This window comes from Scyliorhinus torazame, chromosome 5, assembly GCF_047496885.1.
Source record: "Scyliorhinus torazame isolate Kashiwa2021f chromosome 5, sScyTor2.1, whole genome shotgun sequence".
Taxonomy (NCBI): domain Eukaryota; kingdom Metazoa; phylum Chordata; class Chondrichthyes; order Carcharhiniformes; family Scyliorhinidae; genus Scyliorhinus; species Scyliorhinus torazame.
The window spans coordinates 24,758,944-24,779,114 of NC_092711.1; positions in this window are offsets into that span (position 1 = coordinate 24,758,944).

Here is a 20,171-nt window from a genome sequence, read left to right on the forward strand (position 1 = left end):
AGATTCGCGGAGGTTTGAAAAGAGCGGGACCTGAGAGTCGCGGAGGTTTGAAATGTGCGGATGCTGAGAGTCGCGGAGGTTTGAAAAGAGCGGGACCTGAGAGTAGCGGAGATTTGAAAAGAGCGGGACCCGAGATTGCCGGTGGTTTGAAAAGAGCAGGAGCTGAGAATCGCGGAGGTTTGAAAAGAGCGGGACCTGAGAGTCGCGGAGGTTTGAAAAGAGCGGGAGCTGAGAGTCGCGGAGGTTTGAAAAGAGCGGGAGCTGAGAGTCGCGGAGGTTTGAAAAGAGCGGGACCTGAGAGTCCCGGAGGTTTGAAAAGAGCGGGAGCTGAGAGTCGTGGATGTTTGAAAAGAGCGGGAGCTGAGAGTAGAGGAGGTTTGATAACAGCGGGAGCTGTGAGTCTCGAAGGTTTGAAAAGAGCGGGAGCTGAGAGTCGCGGAGGTTTGAAAAGCGCGGGAGCTGAGAGTCGCGGAGGTTTGAAAAGTGCGGGAGCTGAGAGTCACGGAGGTTTGAAAAGCGCGGGAGCTGAGAGTCGCGGAGGTTTGAAAAGAGCGGGAGCTGGGAGTCGCGGAGGTTTGAAAAGAGCGGGAGCTGAGAGTCGCGGAGGTTTGAAAAGCGCGGGAGCTGAGAGTCGCGGAGGTTTGAAAAGAGCGGGAGCTGAGAGTCGCGGAGGTTTGAACAGAGCGGGAGCTGAGAGTTGCGGATGTTTGAAAAGAGCGGAGGCTGAGAGTCGCGGAGGTTTGAAAAGTGCGGGACCTGAGAGTCACATAGGTTTGAACAGAGCGGGAGCTGAGAGTCGCGGAGGTTTGAAAAGAGCGGGACCTGAGAGTCGCGGAGGTTTGAAAAGAGCGGGACCTGAGAGTCGCGGAGGTTTGAAAAGAGCGGGAGCTGAGAGTCACGGTTTGAACAGAGCGGGACCTGAGAGTCGCGGAGGTTTGAAAAGAGCGGGACCTGAGAGTCGCGGAGGTTTGAAAAGAGCGGGAGCTGAGAGTCGCGGAGATTTGAACAGAGCGGGAGCTGAGAGTCACGGAGGTTTGAACAGAGCGGGAGCTGAGAGTCGCGGAGGTTTGAAAAGAGCGGGAGCTGAGAGTCACGGAGGTTTGAAAAGAGCGGGAGCTGAGAGTCGCAGAGGTTTGAAAAGAGCGGGAGCTGAGAGTCGCGGAGGTTTGAACAGAGCGGGACCTGAGAGTCGCGGAGGTTTGAAAAGAGCGGGAGCTGAGAGTCGCGGAGGTTTGAACAGAGCGGGAGCTGAGAGTCACGCAGGTTTGAACAGAGCGGGAGCTGAGAGTCGCGGAGGTTTGAAAAGAGCGGGAGCTGAGAGTCACGGAGGTTTGAACACAGCGGGAGCTGAGAGTCACGGAGGTTTGAACAGAGCGGGAGCTGAGAGTCGCGGAGGTTTGAACAGGGCGGGAGCTGAGAGTCGCGGAGGTTTGAAAAGAGCTGGAGCTGAGAGTCACGGATGTTTGAACAGAGCGGGAGCTGAGAGTCGCGGAGGTTTGAACACAGCGGGAGCTGAGAGTCGCGGAGGTTTGAACATAGCGGGAGCTGAGAGTTGCGGAGGTTTGAACAGAGCGGGAGCTAAGAGTCGCGGAGGTTCGAAAAGAGCGGGAGCTGAGAGTCACGGAGGTTTGAACAGAGCGCGAGCTGAGAGTCGCGTAGGTTTTAACAGAGCGCGAGCTGAGAGTCACGGAGGTTTGAAAAGCGCGGGAGCTGAGAGTCGCGGAGGTTTGAAAAGAGCGGGAGCTGGGAGTCGCGGAGGTTTGAAAAGAGCGGGAGCTGAGAGTCGCGGAGGTTTGAAAAGCGCGGGAGCTGAGAGTCGCGGAGGTTTGAAAAGAGCGGGAGCTGAGAGTCGCGGAGGTTTGAACAGAGCGGGAGCTGAGAGTTGCGGATGTTTGAAAAGAGCGGAGGCTGAGAGTCGCGGAGGTTTGAAAAGTGCGGGACCTGAGAGTCACATAGGTTTGAACAGAGCGGGAGCTGACAGTCGCGGAGGTTTGAAAAGAGCGGGACCTGAGAGTAGCGGAGATTTGAAAAGAGCGGGACCTGAGAGTCGCGGAGGTTTGAAAAGAGCGGGAGCTGAGAGTCGCGGTTTGAACAGAGCGGGACCTGAGAGTCGCGGAGGTTTGAAAAGAGCGGGACCTGAGAGTCGCGGAGGTTTGAAAAGAGCGGGAGCTGAGAGTCGCGGAGGTTTGAACAGAGCGGGAGCTGAGAGTCACGGAGGTTTGAACAGAGCGGGAGCTGAGAGTCGCGGAGGTTTGAACAGAGCGGGAGCTGAGAGTCGCGGAGGTTTGAAAAGAGCGGGAGCTGAGAGTCATGGAGGTTTGAAAAGAGCGGGAGCTGAGAGTCGCAGAGGTTTGAACAGAGCGGGACCTGAGAGTCGCGGAGGTTTGAACAGAGCGGGACCTGAGAGTCGCGGAGGTTTGAACAGAGCGGGAGCTGAGAGTCACGGAGGTTTGAACAGAGCGGGAGCTGAGAGTCGCGGAGGTTTGAAAAGAGCGGGAGCTGAGAGTCACGGAGGTTTGAACACAGCGGAAGCTGAGAGTCACGGAGGTTTGAACAGAGCGGGAGCTGAGAGTCGCGGAGGTTTGAACAGAGCGGGAGCTGAGAGTCGCGGAGGTTTGAAAAGAGCTGGAGCTGAGAGTCACGGATGTTTGAACAGAGCGGGAGCTGAGAGTCGCGGAGGTTTGAACACAGCGGGAGCTGAGAGTCGCGGAGGTTTGAACATAGCGGGAGCTGAGAGTTGCGGAGGTTTGAACAGAGCGGGAGCTAAGAGTCGCGGAGGTTCGAAAAGAGCGGGAGCTGAGAGTCACGGAGGTTTGAACAGAGCGCGAGCTGAGAGTCGCGTAGGTTTTAACAGAGCGTGAGCTGAGAGTCACGGAGGTTTGAAAAGAGCGGGAGCTGAGAGTCGCGGAGGTTTGAACAGAGCGGGAGCTGAGAGTCACGGAGGTTTGAACAGAGCGGGAGCTGAGAGTCGCGGAGGTTTGAAAAGAGCGGGAGCTGAGAGTCACGCAGGTTTGAACAGAGCGGGAGCTGAGAGTCACGGAGGTTTGAACAGAGCGGGAGCTGAGAGTCACGGAGGTTTGAACAGAGCGGGAGCTGAGAGTCGCGGAGGTTTGAAAAGAGCGGGAGCTGAGAGTCACGGATGTTTGAACAGAGCGGGAGCTGAGAGTCGCGGAGGTTTGAACAAAGCGGGAGCTGAGAGTCGCGGAGGTTTGAACACAGCGGGAGCTGAGAGTTGCGGAGGTTTGAACAGAGCGGGAGCTAAGAGTCGCGGAGGTTCGAAAAGAGCGGGAGCTGAGAGTCACGGAGGTTTGAACAGAGCGCGAGCTGAGAGTCGCGTAGGTTTTAACAAGCGCGAGCTGAGAGTCATGGAGGTTTGAACAGAGCGGGAGCTGAGAGTCGCGGAGGTTTGAACAGAGCGGGAGCTGAGAGTCACGGAGGTTTGAACAGAGCGGGAGCTGAGAGTTGCGGAGGTTTGAACAGAGCGGGAGCTGAGAGTCACGGAGGTTTGAACAGAGCGGGACCTGAGAGTTGCGGAGGTTTGAACAGAGCGGGAGCTGAGAGTTGCGGAGGTTTGAACAGAGCGGGAGCTGAGAGTCGCGGAGGTTTGAACAGAGCGGGAGCTGAGAGTCGCGGAGGTTTGAACACAGCGGGAGCTGAGAGTCGCGGAGGTTTGAACAGAGCGGGAGCTGAGAGTCGCGGAGGTTTGAACACAGCGGGAGCTGAGAGTCGCGGAGGTTTGAACACAGCGGGAGCTGAGAGTCGCGGAGGTTTGAACAGAGCGGGAGCTGAGAGTCGCGGAGGTTTGAACAGAGCGGGAGCTGAGAGTCGCGGAGGTTTGAACAGAGCGGGAGCTGAGAGTCGCGGAGGTTTGAACAGAGCGGGAGCTGAGAGTCGCGGAGGTTTGAATAGAGCGGGAGCTGAGAGTTGCGGAGGTTTGAACAGAGCGGGAGCTGAGAGTCGCGGAGGTTTGAATAGAGCGGGAGCTGAGAGTCGCGGAGGTTTGAATGCAGCGGGAGCTGAGAGTCGCGGAGGTTTGAACAGAGAGGGAGCTGAGAGTCGCGGAGGTTTGAACAGAGCGGGAGCTGAGAGTCGCGGAGGTTTGACGAGAGCGGGAGCTGAGAGTCGCGGAGGTTTGAAAAGAGCGGGAGCTGAGAGTCGCGGAGGTTTGAACACAGCGGGACCTGAGAGTCACGGAGGTTTGAACAGAGCGGGAGCTGAGAGTCGCGGAGGTTTGAACAGAGCGGGAGCTGAGAGTTGCGGAGGTTTGAACAGAGCGGGAGCTGAGAGTCGCGGAGGTTTGAATAGAGCGGGAGCTGAGAGTCGCGGAGGTTTGAACACAGCGGGAGCTGAGAGTCGCGGAGGTTTGAACAGAGCGGGAGCTGAGAGTCGCGGAGGTTTGAACAGAGCGGGAGCTGACAGTCGCAGAGATTTGAAAAGAGCGGGAGCTAAGAGTCGCGGAGGTTTGAACACAACGGGAGCTGAGAGTCACGGATGTTTGAACAGAGCGGGAGCTGAGAGTCGCGGAGGTTTGAACAGAGCGGTAGCTGAGAGTCGCGGAGGTTTGAATAGAGCGGGAGCTGAGAGTCGCGGAGGTTTGAACAGAGCGGGAGCTGAGAGTCGCGGAGGTTTGAACAGAGCGGGAGCTGAGAGTCGCGGAGGTTTGAACAGAGCGGGAGCTGAGAGTCGCGGAGGTTTGAATAGAGCGGGAGCTGAGAGTCGCGGAGGTTTGAACACAGCGGGAGCTGAGAGTCACGGAGGTTTGAACACAGCGGGAGCTGAGAGTCGCGGAGGTTTGAACAGAGCGCGAGCTGTGAGTCGCGGAGGTTTGAACACAGCGGGAGCTGAGAGTCACGGAGGTTTGAACACAGCGGGAGCTGAGAGTCGCGGAGGTTTGAACACAGCGGGAGCTGAGAGTTGCGGAGGTTTGAACAGAGCGGGAGCTGAGAGTCACGGAGGTTTGAACAGAGCGGGAGCTGTGAGTCGCGGAGGTTTGAACACAGCGGGAGCTGAGAGTCACGGAGGTTTGAACAGAGCGGGAGCTGAGAGTCGCGGAGGTTTGAACACAGCGGGAGCTGAGAGTCACGGAGGTTTGAACAGAGCGGGAGCTGAGAGTCGCGGAGGTTTGAACACAGCGGGAGCTGAGAGTCGCGGAGGTTTGAACAGAGCGCGAGCTGAGAGTCGCGGAGGTTTGAACAGAGCGCGAGCTGTGAGTCGCGGAGGTTTGAACACAGCGGGAGCTGAGAGTCACGGAGGTTTGAACACAGCGGGAGTTGAGAGTCGCGGAGGTTTGAACAGAGCGTGAGCTGAGAGTCGCGGAGGTTTGAACAGAGCGCGAGCTGTGAGTCGCGGAGGTTTGAACACAGCGGGAGCTGAGAGTCACGGAGGTTTGAACAGAGCGGGAGCTGAGAGTCACGGAGGTTTGAACAGAGCGGGAGCTGAGAGTCACGGAAGTTTGAACAGAGCGGGAGCTGAGAGTCGCGGAGGTTTGAACAGAGCGCGAGCTGTGAGTCGCGGAGGTTTGAACACAGCGGGAGCTGAGAGTCGCGGAGGTTTGAACAGAGCGGGAGCTGAGAGTCACGGAGGTTTGAACACAGCGGGAGCTGAGAGTCGCGGAGGTTTGAACAGAGCGGGAGCTGAGAGTCACGGAGGTTTGAACAGAGCGGGAGCTGAGAGTCACGGAGGTTTGAACAGAGCGGGAGCTGAGAGTCACGGAGGTTTGAACAGAGCGCGAGCTGTGAGTCGCGGAGGTTTGAACAGAGCGCGAGCTGTGAGTCGCGGACGTTTGAACAGAGCGCGAGCTGTGAGCCGCGGAGGTTTGAACACAGCGGGAGCTGAGAGTCGCGGAGGTTTGAACAGAGCGGGAGCTGAGAGTCACGGAGGTTTGAACACAGCGGGAGCTGAGAGTCGCGGAGGTTTGAACAGAGCGGGAGCTGAGAGTCACGGAGGTTTGAACAGAGCGGGAGCTGAGAGTCACGGAGGTTTGAACACAGCGGGAGCTGAGAGTCGCGGAGGTTTGAACAGAGCGGGAGCTGAGAGTCACGGAGGTTTGAAAAGAGCGGGAGCTGAGAGGGACAACTCTGGACACCAGGCTGAAATTAAAAAACAATGCAGTAGTGACATCACAGCAAAACAATAAGTTAATTGGCTGGTGTTATCGTGCGGGGCGCAGAGGTTGCTGAGTGAGTGCTTGCTGAGAAGGGGAGTGAATAACAGGTTAGCTCTTTCTTTTTCTTTTTTTATCGAGGGGGATGGCAGGGAAGGTAGTGCAGTGTTCCTCCTGCAGAATGTTTGAGGTGAGGGACGTCGACAGTGTCCCTGCAGATTTCACCTGTGGGAAGTGCACCCATCTCCAGCTCCTCAAAAACCGCGTTAGGGAACTGGAGCTGGAGCTGGATGAACTTCCGAACATTCGGGAAGCAGAGGTGGTCATAGATAGAAGCTTCAGGGATGTAGTTACTCCGAAGTCTGTGGCACAGAGTCTGTCCCTGTTGCTCAGATGGGAAGGGGGGAGAGGAGTAGAGCATTAGTCATTGGAGGCTCCATAGTTAGGGGAATAGATATGAGATACTGTGGGAAGGTGAGAGACTCGTAGCTGGTGTGTTGCCTCCCAGGTGCCAGGGTGCGAGATGTCTCGGATCGTGTTTTCGGGATCCTTAAGGGGGAGGGGGAGCAGCCCCAAGTCATGGTCCACATAGGTACCAACGACATAGGTAGGAAAAGGGATAGGGATGTAAGGCAGGAATTCAGGGAGCTAGGGAGGAAACTTAGATCTAGGACAAACAGAGTTATTATCTCTGGGTTGTTACCCGTGCCACGTTATAGCGAGACGAGGAATAGGGAGAGAGAGGAGTTGAACACGTGGCTACAGGGATGGTGCAGGAGGGAGGTTTTCAGATTTCTGGATAATTGGGGCTCATTCTGGGGTCGGTGGGAACTCTACAAATGGGATGGTCTCCACCTGGACCAGAGGGGTACCAATATCTTTGGGGGGAAATTTGCTAATGCTCTTTGGGAGGGTTTAATCTAGTTCAGCAGGGGCTTGGGAACCTGAATTGGAACTCCAGTATACAGGAGGTTGAGAGTAGTGAGGTCATGAGTAAGGTTTCAAAGTTGCAGGAGTGTACCGGCAGGCAGGAAGAAGGTTTAAAGTGTGTCTTCTTCAAGGCCTTGAGCGTCCGGAATGGGTGGGTGAACTTGCAGCATGGGTTGGTACCTGGCACATCGATGTTGTGGCCCTTTCGGAGACATGGATAGAGTAGGGACAGGAATGGTTGTTGCAGGTGCTGGGGTTTAGATATTTCAGTAAGCTCAGGGGACAGTTGACCATGAGCTGCAGGGGTTACACAGAGGACAGCCTGGCCACACAGAGATGGGAATGTTGACCAGGAGCTGCAGGGGGTATACAGAGCACACCCTGGCTACACAGAGATGGGGATGTTGACCACGAGCTGCAGGAGTTATACAGAGCACACCCTGGCCACACAGAGATGGGAATGTTGACCAGGAGCAGGGGTTATACAGAGCACACCCTGGCCACACATAGATGGGAATGTTGACCAGGAGCTGCAGGGGTTATACAGAGCACATCCTGGCCACACAGAGATGGGAATGTTGACCAGGAGATGCAGGGGTGTGACAGAGCACATCCTGGCCACACAGAGATGGGAATGTTGACCAGGAGCTGCAGAGGTATACAGAGCACATGCTGGACACACACACAGATGGGAAAGTTGACCAGGAGCTGCAGGGGATATACAGAGCACATCCTGGCCACACAGAGATGGGAATGCTGACCAGGAGCTGCAAGAATTATACAGAGCACACCCTGGTCACACACACAGATGGGAATGTGGACCAGGAGCTGCAGGGGTTATACAGAGCACACCCTGGCCACACACTGATGGGAATGTTGACCAGGAGCTGCAGGGATTATACAGAGCACACCCTGGCACACAGAAATGGGAATATTGACCAGGAGCTGCAGGGGTTATACAGAGCACACACTGGCCACACAGAGATGGGAATGTTGACCAGGAGCTGCAGGAGTTATACAGAGCACATCCTGGCCACACAGAGATGGGAATGTTGACCAGGAGCTGCAGGGGTTATACAGAGCACACCCTGGCCACACAGATATGGGAATGTTGACCAGGAGCTGCAGGGGTTATACAGAGCACATCCTGGCCACACAGAGATGGGAATGTTGACCAGGAGCTGCAGGGGTTATACAGAGCACATCCTGGCCACACAGAGACGGGAATGTTGACCAGGAGATGCAAGGGTGTGACAGAGCACATCCTGGCCACACAGAGATGGGAATGTTGACCAGGAGCTGCAGGAGTTATACAGAGCACACCCTGGCCACACAGAGATGGGAATGTTGACCAGGAGCTGCAGGGGTTATACAGAGGACACCCTGGCCACACAGAGATGGGAATTTTGACCAGGAGCTGCAGGGGTTATACAGAGCACATCCTGGCCACACAGAGATGGGAATGTTGACCAGGAGATGCAGGGGTGTGACAGAGCACATCCTGGCCACACAGAGATGGGAATGTTGACCAGGAGCTGCAGAGGTATACAGAGCACATGCTGGACACACACACAGATGGGAAAGTTGACCAGGAGCTGCAGGGGATATACAGAGCACATCCTGGCCACACAGAGATGGGAATGTTGACCAGGAGCTGCAAGAATTATACAGAGCACACCCTGGTCACACACACAGATGGGAATGTGGACCAGGAGCTGCAGGGGTTATACAGAGCACACCCTGGCCACACACTGATGGGAATGTTGACCAGGGGCTGCAGGGATTATACAGAGCACAGCCTGGCACACAGAAATGGGAATATTGACCAGGAGCTGCAGGGGTTATACAGAGCACACACTGGCCACACAGAGATGGGAATGTTGACCAGGAGCTGCAGGAGTTATACAGAGCACATCCTGGCCACACAGAGATGGGAATGTTGACCAGGAGCTGCAGGGGTTATACAGAGCACACCCTGGCCACACAGAGATGGGAATGTTGACCAGGAGCTGCAGGGGTTATACAGAGCACACCCTGGCCACACAGAGATGGGAATGTTGACCAGGAGCTGCAGGGGTTATACAGAGCACACCCTGGCCACACAGAGATGGGAATGTTGACCAGGAGCTGCAGGAGTTATACAGAGCACATCCTGGCCACACACAGATATGGGAATGTTAACCAGGAGCTGCAGGGGTTATACAGAGCACATCCTGGCCACACACAGAGATGGGAATGTTGACCAGGAGCTGCTGGGGTTATACAGTGCACATCCTGGCCACAGAGAGTTGGGAATGTTGACCAGGAGCTGCAGGGGTTATACAGAGCGCACTCTGGCCACACAGAGATGGGAATGTTGACCAGGAGCAGCAGGGGTTAAACAGAGCACACCCTGGCCACACAGAGATGGGAATGTTGACCAGGAGCTGCTGGGGTTATACAGAGCACACCCTGGATACACTGAGATGGGAATGTTGACCAGGAGCTGCTGGGGTTATACAGAGCACACCCTGGCCACACAGATATGGGAATGTTGACCAGGAGCTGCTGGGGTTATACAGAGCACACCCTCGACATACAGACATGGGAATGTCGACCAGGAGCTGCAGGAGTTATACTGAGCACACCCTGGCCACAAAGAGATGGGAATGTTGTCCGGAGCTGCAGGAGTTATACAGAGCACACACTGGCCACACAGAGATGGGAATGTTGACCAGGAGCTGCAGGAGTTATGCAGAGCACACCCTGACCACACACAGAGATGGGAATGTTGACCAGGAGCTGCAGGGGTTATACAGAGCGCAACCTGACCACACACAGAGATGGGAATGTTGACCAGGAGCTGCAGGAGTTATACAGAGCACACCCTGGCCACACAGAGATGGGAATGTTGACCAGGAGCTGCAGGGGTTCTACAGAGCACACCCTGGCCACACAGAGATGGGAATGTTGACCAGGAGCTGCAGGGGGTATACAGAGCACACCCTGGGCACACAGAGATGGGAATGTTGACCAGGAGCTGCAGGGGTTATACAGAGCAAACCCTGGCCACACAGAGATGGGAATGTTGACCAGGAGATGCAGGGGTTAGACAGAGCACATCCTGGCCACACAGAGATGGGAATGTTGACCAGGAGCTGCTGGGGTTATACAGAGCACACTCTGGCCACACAGAGATGGAAATGTTGACCAGGTGCTGCTGGGGTTATACAGAGCACATCCTGGCCACACAGAGATGGGAATGTTGACCAGGAGCTGCAGGGGTTATACAGAGCACACCCTGGACACACACAGAGATGGGAATGTTGACCAGGAGCTGCAGGGGTTATACAGAGCACACCCTGGCCACACACAGATGGGAATGTTGACCAGGAGCTGCAGGGATTATACAGAGCATACCCTGCGCACACACAGATGGGAATGTTGACCAGGAGCTGCAGGGGTTATACAGAGCACACCCTGGCCACCCAGAGATGGGAATGTTGACCAGGAGCTGCAGGGGTTATACAGAGCACGCCCTGGCCACACAGAGATGGGAATGTTGACCAGGAGCTGCAGGGGTTATACAGAGCACACCCTGGCCACACACAGATGGGAATGTTGACCAGGAGCTGCAGGGGTTTTACAGAGCACATCCTGGCCACACACAGAGATGGGAATGTTAACCAGGAGCTGCAGGGGTTATACAGAGCACACCCTGGCCACACAGAGATGGGAATGTTGACCAGGAGCTGCAGGAGTTATACAGAGCACACCCTGGCCACACACAGATGGGGATGTTGACCAGGAGCTGCAGGGGTTTTACAGAGCACATCCTGGCCACACACAGAGATGGGAATGTTAACCAGAAGCTGCAGGGGTTATACAGAGCACACCCTGGCCACACAGAGATGGGAATGTTGACCAGGAGCTGCAGGAGTTATACAGAGCACACCCTGACCACACACAGAGATGGGAATGTTGACCAGGAGCTGCAGGGGTTATACAGAGCACAACCTGACCACACACAGAGATGGCAATGTTGACCAGGAGCCGCAGGAGTATACAGAGCACATCCTGGCCACGCAGAGATGGGAATGTTGACCAGGAGCTGCAGGAGTTATACAGAGCACACCCTGACCACACACAGAGATGGGAATGTTGACCAGGAGCTGCAGGAGTATACAGAGCACATCCTGGCCACACAGAGATGGGAATGTTGACCAGGAGCTGCAGGAGTTATACAGAGCACACCCTGGCCACACACAGAGATGGGAATGTTGACCAGGAGCTGCTGGGGTTATACAGTGCACATCCTGGCCACAGAGAGTTGGGAATGTTGACCAGGATCTGCAGGGGTTATACAGAGCGCACTCTGGCCACACAGAGATGGGAATGTTGACCAGGAGCTGCTGGGGTTAAACAGAGCACACTCTGGCCACACAGAGATGGGAAAGTTGACCAGGAGCTGCTGGGGTTATACAGAGCACACCCTGGATACACTGAGATGGGAATGTTGACCAGGAGCTGCTGGGGTTCTACAGAGCACACCCTGGTCACACAGATATGGGAATGTTGACCAGATGCTGCTGGGGTTATACAGAGCACACCCTCGACACACAGACATGGGAATGTCGACCAGGAGCTGCAGGGGTTATACAGAGCGCAACCTGACCACACACAGAGATGGGAATGTTGACCAGGAGCTGCAGGAGTTATACAGAGCAAACCCTGGCCACACAGAGATGGGAATGTTGACCATGAGCTGCAGGGGTTATACAGAGCACACCCTGGCCACACAGAGATGGGAATGTTGACCAGGAGCTGCAGGGGCTATACAGAGCACACCCTGGGCACACAGAGATGGGAATGTTGACCAGGAGCTGCAGGGGTTATACAGAGCACACCCTGGCCACACAGAGATGGGAATGTTGACCAGCAGATGCAGGGGTTAGACAGAGCACATCCTGGCCACACAGAGATGGGAATGTTGACCAGGAGCTGCAGGAGTTATACAGAGCACACCCTGGCCACACAGAGATGGGAATGTTGACCAGGAGCTGCAGGGGTTATACAGAGCACACCCTGGCCACACAGAGATGGGAATGTTGACCAGGAGCTGCAGGGGGTATACAGAGCACACCCTGGGCACACAGAGATGGGAATGTTGACCAGGAGCTGCAGGGGTTATACAGAGCACACCCTGGCCACACAGAGATGGGAATGTTGACCAGGAGATGCAGGGGTTATACAGAGCACACCCTGACCACACACAGAGATGGGAATGTTGACCAGGAGCTGCAGGAGTATACAGAGCACATCCTGGCCACACAGAGATGGGAATGTTGACCAGGAGCTGCAGGAGTTATACAGAGCACACCCTGGCCACACACAGAGATGGGAATGTTGACCAGGAGCTGCTGGGGTTATACAGTGCACATCCTGGCCACAGAGAGTTGGGAATGTTGACCAGGATCTGCAGGGGTTATACAGAGCGCACTCTGGCCACACAGAGATGGGAATGTTGACCAGGAGCTGCTGGGGTTAAACAGAGCACACTCTGGCCACACAGAGATGGGAAAGTTGACCAGGAGCTGCTGGGGTTATACAGAGCACACCCTGGATACACTGAGATGGGAATGTTGACCAGGAGCTGCTGGGGTTCTACAGAGCACACCCTGGTCACACAGATATGGGAATGTTGACCAGATGCTGCTGGGGTTATACAGAGCACACCCTCGACACACAGACATGGGAATGTCGACCAGGAGCTGCAGGGGTTATACAGAGCGCAACCTGACCACACACAGAGATGGGAATGTTGACCAGGAGCTGCAGGAGTTATACAGAGCAAACCCTGGCCACACAGAGATGGGAATGTTGACCATGAGCTGCAGGGGTTATACAGAGCACACCCTGGCCACACAGAGATGGGAATGTTGACCAGGAGCTGCAGGGGGTATACAGAGCACACCCTGGGCACACAGAGATGGGAATGTTGACCAGGAGCTGCAGGGGTTATACAGAGCACACCCTGGCCACACAGAGATGGGAATGTTGACCAGGAGATGCAGGGGTTAGACAGAGCACATCCTGGCCACACAGAGATGGGAATGTTGACCATGAGCTGCTGGGGTTATACAGAGCACACTCTGGCCACACAGAGATGGAAATGTTGACCAGGTGCTGCTGGGGTTATACAGAGCACATCCTGGCCACACAGAGATGGGAATGTTGACCAGGAGCTGCAGGGGTTATACAGAGCACACCCTGGACACACACAGAGATGGGAATGTTGACCAGGAGCTGCAGGGGTTATACAGAGCACACCCTGGCCACACACAGATGGGAATGTTGACCAGGAGCTGCAGGGGTTATACAGAGCGCAACCTGACCACACACAGAGATGGGAATGTTGACCAGGAGCTGCAGGAGTTATACAGAGCACACCCTGGCCACACAGAGATGGGAATGTTAACCAGGAGCTGCAGGGGTTATACAGAGCACATCCTGGCCACACACAGAGATGGGAATGTTGACCAGGAGCTGCTGGGGTTATACAGTGCACATCCTGGCCACAGAGAGTTGGGAATGTTGACCAGGAGCTGCAGGGGTTATACAGAGCGCACTCTGGACACACAGAGATGGGAATGTTCACCAGGAGCTGCAGGGGTTAAACAGAGCACACCCTGGCCACACAGAGATGGGAATGTTGACCAGGAGCTGCTGGGGTTATACAGAGCACACCCTGGATACACTGAGATGGGAATGTTGACCAGGAGCTGCTGGGGTTATACAGAGCACACCCTGGCCACACAGATATGGGAATGTTGACCAGGAGCTGCTGGGGTTATACAGAGCACACCCTCGACATACAGACATGGGAATGTCGACCAGGAGCTGCAGGAGTTATACTGAGCACACCCTGGCCACAAAGAGATGGGAATGTTGTCCGGAGCTGCAGGAGTTATACAGAGCACACACTGGCCACACAGAGATGGGAATGTTGACCAGGAGCTGCAGGAGTTATGCAGAGCACACCCTGACCACACACAGAGATGGGAATGTTGACCAGGAGCTGCAGGGGTTATACAGAGCGCAACCTGACCACACACAGAGATGGGAATGTTGACCAGGAGCTGCAGGAGTTATACAGAGCACACCCTGGCCACACAGAGATGGGAATGTTGACCAGGAGCTGCAGGGGTTATACAGAGCACACCCTGGCCACACAGAGATGGGAATGTTGACCAGGAGCTGCAGGGGGTATACAGAGCACACCCTGGGCACACAGAGATGGGAATGTTGACCAGGAGCTGCAGGGGTTATACAGAGCACACCCTGGCCACACAGAGATGGGAATGTTGACCAGGAGATGCAGGGGTTAGACAGAGCACATCCTGGCCACACAGAGATGGGAATGTTGACCAGGAGCTGCTGGGGTTATACAGAGCACACTCTGGCCACACAGAGATGGAAATGTTGACCAGGTGCTGCTGGGGTTATACAGAGCACATCCTGGCCACACAGAGATGGGAATGTTGACCAGGAGCTGCAGGGGTTATACAGAGCACACCCTGGACACACACAGAGATGGGAATGTTGACCAGGAGCTGCAGGGGTTATACAGAGCACACCCTGGCCACACACAGATGGGAATGTTGACCAGGAGCTGCAGGGATTATACAGAGCATACCCTGCGCACACACAGATGGGAATGTTGACCAGGAGCTGCAGGGGTTATACAGAGCACACCCTGGCCACCCAGAGATGGGAATGTTGACCAGGAGCTGCAGGGGTTATACAGAGCACGCCCTGGCCACACAGAGATGGGAATGTTGACCAGGAGCTGCAGGGGTTATACAGAGCACACCCTGGCCACACACAGATGGGAATGTTGACCAGGAGCTGCAGGGGTTTTACAGAGCACATCCTGGCCACACACAGAGATGGGAATGTTAACCAGGAGCTGCAGGGGTTATACAGAGCACACCCTGGCCACACAGAGATGGGAATGTTGACCAGGAGCTGCAGGAGTTATACAGAGCACACCCTGGCCACACACAGATGGGGATGTTGACCAGGAGCTGCAGGGGTTTTACAGAGCACATCCTGGCCACACACAGAGATGGGAATGTTAACCAGAAGCTGCAGGGGTTATACAGAGCACACCCTGGCCACACAGAGATGGGAATGTTGACCAGGAGCTGCAGGAGTTATACAGAGCACACCCTGACCACACACAGAGATGGGAATGTTGACCAGGAGCTGCAGGGGTTATACAGAGCACAACCTGACCACACACAGAGATGGCAATGTTGACCAGGAGCCGCAGGAGTATACAGAGCACATCCTGGCCACACAGAGATGGGAATGTTGACCAGGAGCTGCAGGGGTTATACAGAGCACACCCTGGACACACACAGAGATGGGAATGTTGACCAGGAGCTGCAGGGGTTATACAGAGCACACCCTGGCCACACACAGATGGGAATGTTGACCAGGAGCTGCAGGGATTATACAGAGCATACCCTGCGCACACACAGATGGGAATGTTGACCAGGAGCTGCAGGGGTTATACAGAGCACACCCTGGCCACCCAGAGATGGGAATGTTGACCAGGAGCTGCAGGGGTTATACAGAGCACGCCCTGGCCACACAGATATGGGAATGTTGACCAGGAGCTGCTGGGGTTATACAGAGCACACCCTCGACATACAGACATGGGAATGTCGACCAGGAGCTGCAGGAGTTATACTGAGCACACCCTGGCCACAAAGAGATGGGAATGTTGTCCGGAGCTGCAGGAGTTATACAGAGCACACACTGGCCACACAGCGATGGGAATGTTGACCCGGAGCTGCAGGAGTTATGCAGAGCACACCCTGACCACACACAGAGATGGGAATGTTGACCAGGAGCTGCAGGGGTTATACAGAGCGCAACCTGACCACACACATAGATGGGAATGTTGACCAGGAGCTGCAGGAGTTATACAGAGCACACCCTGGCCACACAGAGATGGGAATGTTGACCAGGAGCTGCAGGGGTTATACAGAGCACACCCTGGCCACACAGAGATGGGAATGTTGACCAGGAGCTGCAGGGGGTATACAGAGCACACCCTGGGCACACAGAGATGGGAATGTTGACCAGGAGCTGCAGGGGTTATACAGAGCACACCCTGGCCACACACAGATGGGAATGTTGACCAGGAGCTGCAGGGGTTATACAGAGCGCAACCTGACCACACACAGAGATGGGAATGTTGACCAGGAGCTGCAGGAGTTATACAGAGCACACCCTGGCCACACAGAGATGGGAATGTTAACCAGGAGCTGCAGGGGTTATACAGAGCACATCCTGGCCACACACAGAGATGGGAATGTTGACCAGGAGCTGCTGGGGTTATACAGTGCACATCCTGGCCACAGAGAGATGGGAATGTTGACCAGGAGCTGCAGGGGTTATACAGAGCGCACTCTGGCCACACAGAGATTGGAATGTTGACCAGGAGCTGCAGGGGTTAAACAGAGCACACCCTGGCCACACAGAGATGGGAATGTTGACCAGGTGCTGCAGGGGTTATACAGAGCACACCCTGGATACACTGAGATGGGAATGTTGACCAGGAGCTGCTGGGGTTATACAGAGCACACCCTGGCCACACAGAGATGGGAATGTTGACCAGGAGCTGCAGGGGTTATACAGAGCACACCCTGACCACACACAGATGGGAATGTTGACCAGGAGCTGCAGGGATTATACAGAGCATACCCTGGCCACACACAGATGGGAATGTTGACCAGGAGCTGCAGGAGTTATACAGAGCACACCCTGGCCACACAGAGATGGGAATGTTGACCAGGAGCTGCAGGGGTTATACAGAGTACACCCTGGCCACACACAGATGGGAATGTTGACCAGGAGATGCAGGGGTTTTACAGAGCACATCCTGGCCACACACAGAGATGGGAATGTTAACCAGGAGCTGCAGGGGTTATACAGAGCACCCCCTGGCCACACAGAGATGGGAATGTTGACCAGGAGCTGCAGGAGTTATACAGAGCACACCCTGACCACACACAGAGATGGGAATGTTGACCAGGAGCTGCAGGGGTTATACAGAGCACAACCTGACCACACACAGAGATGGGAATGTTGACCAGGAGCCGCAGGAGTTATACAGAGCACATCCTGGCCACACAGAGATGGGAATGTTGACCAGGAGCTGCAGGAGTTATACAGAGCACACCCTGACCACACACAGAGATGGGAATGTTGACCAGGAGCTGCAGGAGTATACAGAGCACATCCTGGCCACACAGAGATGGGAATGTTGACCAGGAGCTGCAGGAGTTATACAGAGCACACCCTGGCCACACACAGAGATGGGAATGTTGACCAGGAGCTGCTGGGGTTATACAGTGCACATCCTGGCCACAGAGAGTTGGGAATGTTGACCAGGATCTGCAGGGGTTATACAGAGCGCACTCTGGCCACACAGAGATGGAAATATTGACCAGGAGCTGCTGGGGTTAAACAGAGCACACTCTGGCCACACAGAGATGGGAATGTTGACCAGGAGCTGCTGGGGTTATACAGAGCACACCCTGGATACACTGAGATGGGAATGTTGACCAGGAGCTGCTGGGGTTATACAGAGCACACCCTCGACACACAGACATGGGAATGTCGACCAGGAGTTGCAGGAGTTATACTGAGCACACCCTGGTCACACAGAGATGGGAATGTTGACCAGGAGCTGCGGGGGTTATACAGAGCACACCCTGGCCACAGAGAGATGAGAATGTTGACCAGGAGCTGCAGGTGTTATACAGTGCACACACTGGCCACACAGAGATGGGAATGTTGACCAGGAGCTTCTGGGGTTACACAGTGCACACCCTGGACACACAGAGAAGGACATGTTGACCAGGAGCTGCAGGAGTTATACAGAGCACACCCTGGCCACACAGAGATGGGAATGTTGACCAGGAGCTGGGGTTATACAGAGCACATCGTGGCCACACACAGAGATGGAAATGTTAACCAGGAACTGCATGGGTAATACAGAGCACACCCTGGCCACACAGAGATGGGCATGTTGACCAGGAGCTGCAGGAGTATACAGAGCAGATCCTGGCCACACACAGAGATGGGAATGTTAACCAGGAGCTGCAGGGGTTATGCAGAGCACACCTTGGCCACACAGAGATGGGAATGTTGACCAGGAGCTGCTGGGGTTATACAGGGCACACCCTGGCCACACAGAGATGGGAATGTTGACCAGGAGCTGCAGGGGTTATACAGAGCACACCTTGGCCACACAGAGATGGGAATGTTGACCAGGAGCTGCAGGAGTTATACAGAGCACACCCTGGCCACACAGAGATGGGAATGTTTACCAGGAGCTGCAGGGGTTATACAGAGCACACCCTGGCCACACAGAGATGGGAATGTTGACCATGAGCTACAGGGGTTATACAGAGCAAACCCTGGCCACACAGAGATGGGAATGTTGACCAGGAGCTGCAGGAGTTATACAGAGCACACCCTGCCCACACACAGAGATGGGAATGTTAACCAGGAGCTGCAGGAGTTATACAGAGCACACCCTGCCCACACACAGAAATGGGAATGTTGACCAGTAGCTGCAGGGGTTATACAGAGCACAACCTGGCCACACAGAGATGGGAATGTTGACCAGGAGCTGCAGGCGTTATACAGAGCATACCCTGGGAACACACAGCTGGGAATGTTGACCAGGAGCTGCAGGGGTTATACAGAGCACACCCTGGCCACACAGAGATGGGAATGTTGACCATGAGCTGCAGGGGTTATACCGAGCACACCCTGGCCACAAAGAGATGGGAATGTTGACCAGGAGCTGCAGGGGTTATACAGAGCACACCCTGGCCACACAGAGATGGGAATGTTGACCAGGAGCTGCAGGAGTTATACAGAGCACCCCCTGACCACACACTGAGATGGGAATTTTGACCAGGAGCTGCAGGAGTTATACAGAGCACACGCTGGCCACACACAGAGATGGGAATGTCGACCAGGAGCTACTGGGTTTATACAGAGCACACCCTGGCCACACAGAGATGGGAATATTCACCAGGAGCTGCAGGGGTTATACAGAGCACATCCTGGCCACACAGAGATGGGAATGTTGACCAGGAGCTGCAGGGGTGATACAGAGCACACCCTGACCACACACAGAGATGGGAATGTTGACCAGGAGCTGCAGGAGTATACAGAGCACATCTTGCCCACACAGAGATGGGAATGTTGAGCAGAAGCTGCAGGAGTATACAGAGCACATCCTGGCCACACACAGAGATGCGAATGTTGACCAGGAGCTGCTGGGGTTATACAGAGCACACCCTGGCCACACACAGAGATGCGAAAGTTGACCAGGAGATGCTGGGGTTATACAGAGCACACCCTGGCCACACAGAGATGGGAATGCTCACCAGGAGCTGCAGTAGTTCTACAGAACACACCCTGGCCACACACAGAGATGCGAATGTTGACCAGGAGCTGCTGGGGTGATACAGAGCACACCCTGGCCACACAGAGATGGGAATGTTGACCAGGAGCTGCAGGGATTATACAGAGCACACCCTGGCCACACAGAGATGGGAATGTTGACCAGGAGCTGCAGGGGTTATACAGAGCACACCCTGACCACACAGAGATGGGAATGTTGACCAGGAGCTGCAGAGGTTATACAGAGCACACCCTGGCCACACAGAGATGGGAATGCTCACCAGGAGCTGCAGGTGTTATACAGAGCACACACTGGCCACACAGAGATGGGAATGTTGACCAGGAGCTGCTGGGGTTACACAGAGCACACCCTGGCCACACACAGAGATGCGAATGTTGACCAGGAGCTGCTGGGGTTTTACAGTGCACACCCTGGCCACACAGAGATGGGAATGTTGACCAGGAGCTGCAGGGGTTAAACAGAGCACACCCTGGCCACACAGAGATGGGAATGTTGACCAGGAGCTGCAGGGGTTATACAGAGCACACCCTGGCCACACAGAGATGGGAATGTTGACCAGGAGCTGCAGCTGTTATACAGAGCACACCCTGGCCACACAGAGATGGGAATGTTGACCAGGAGCTGCTGGGGTTACACAGA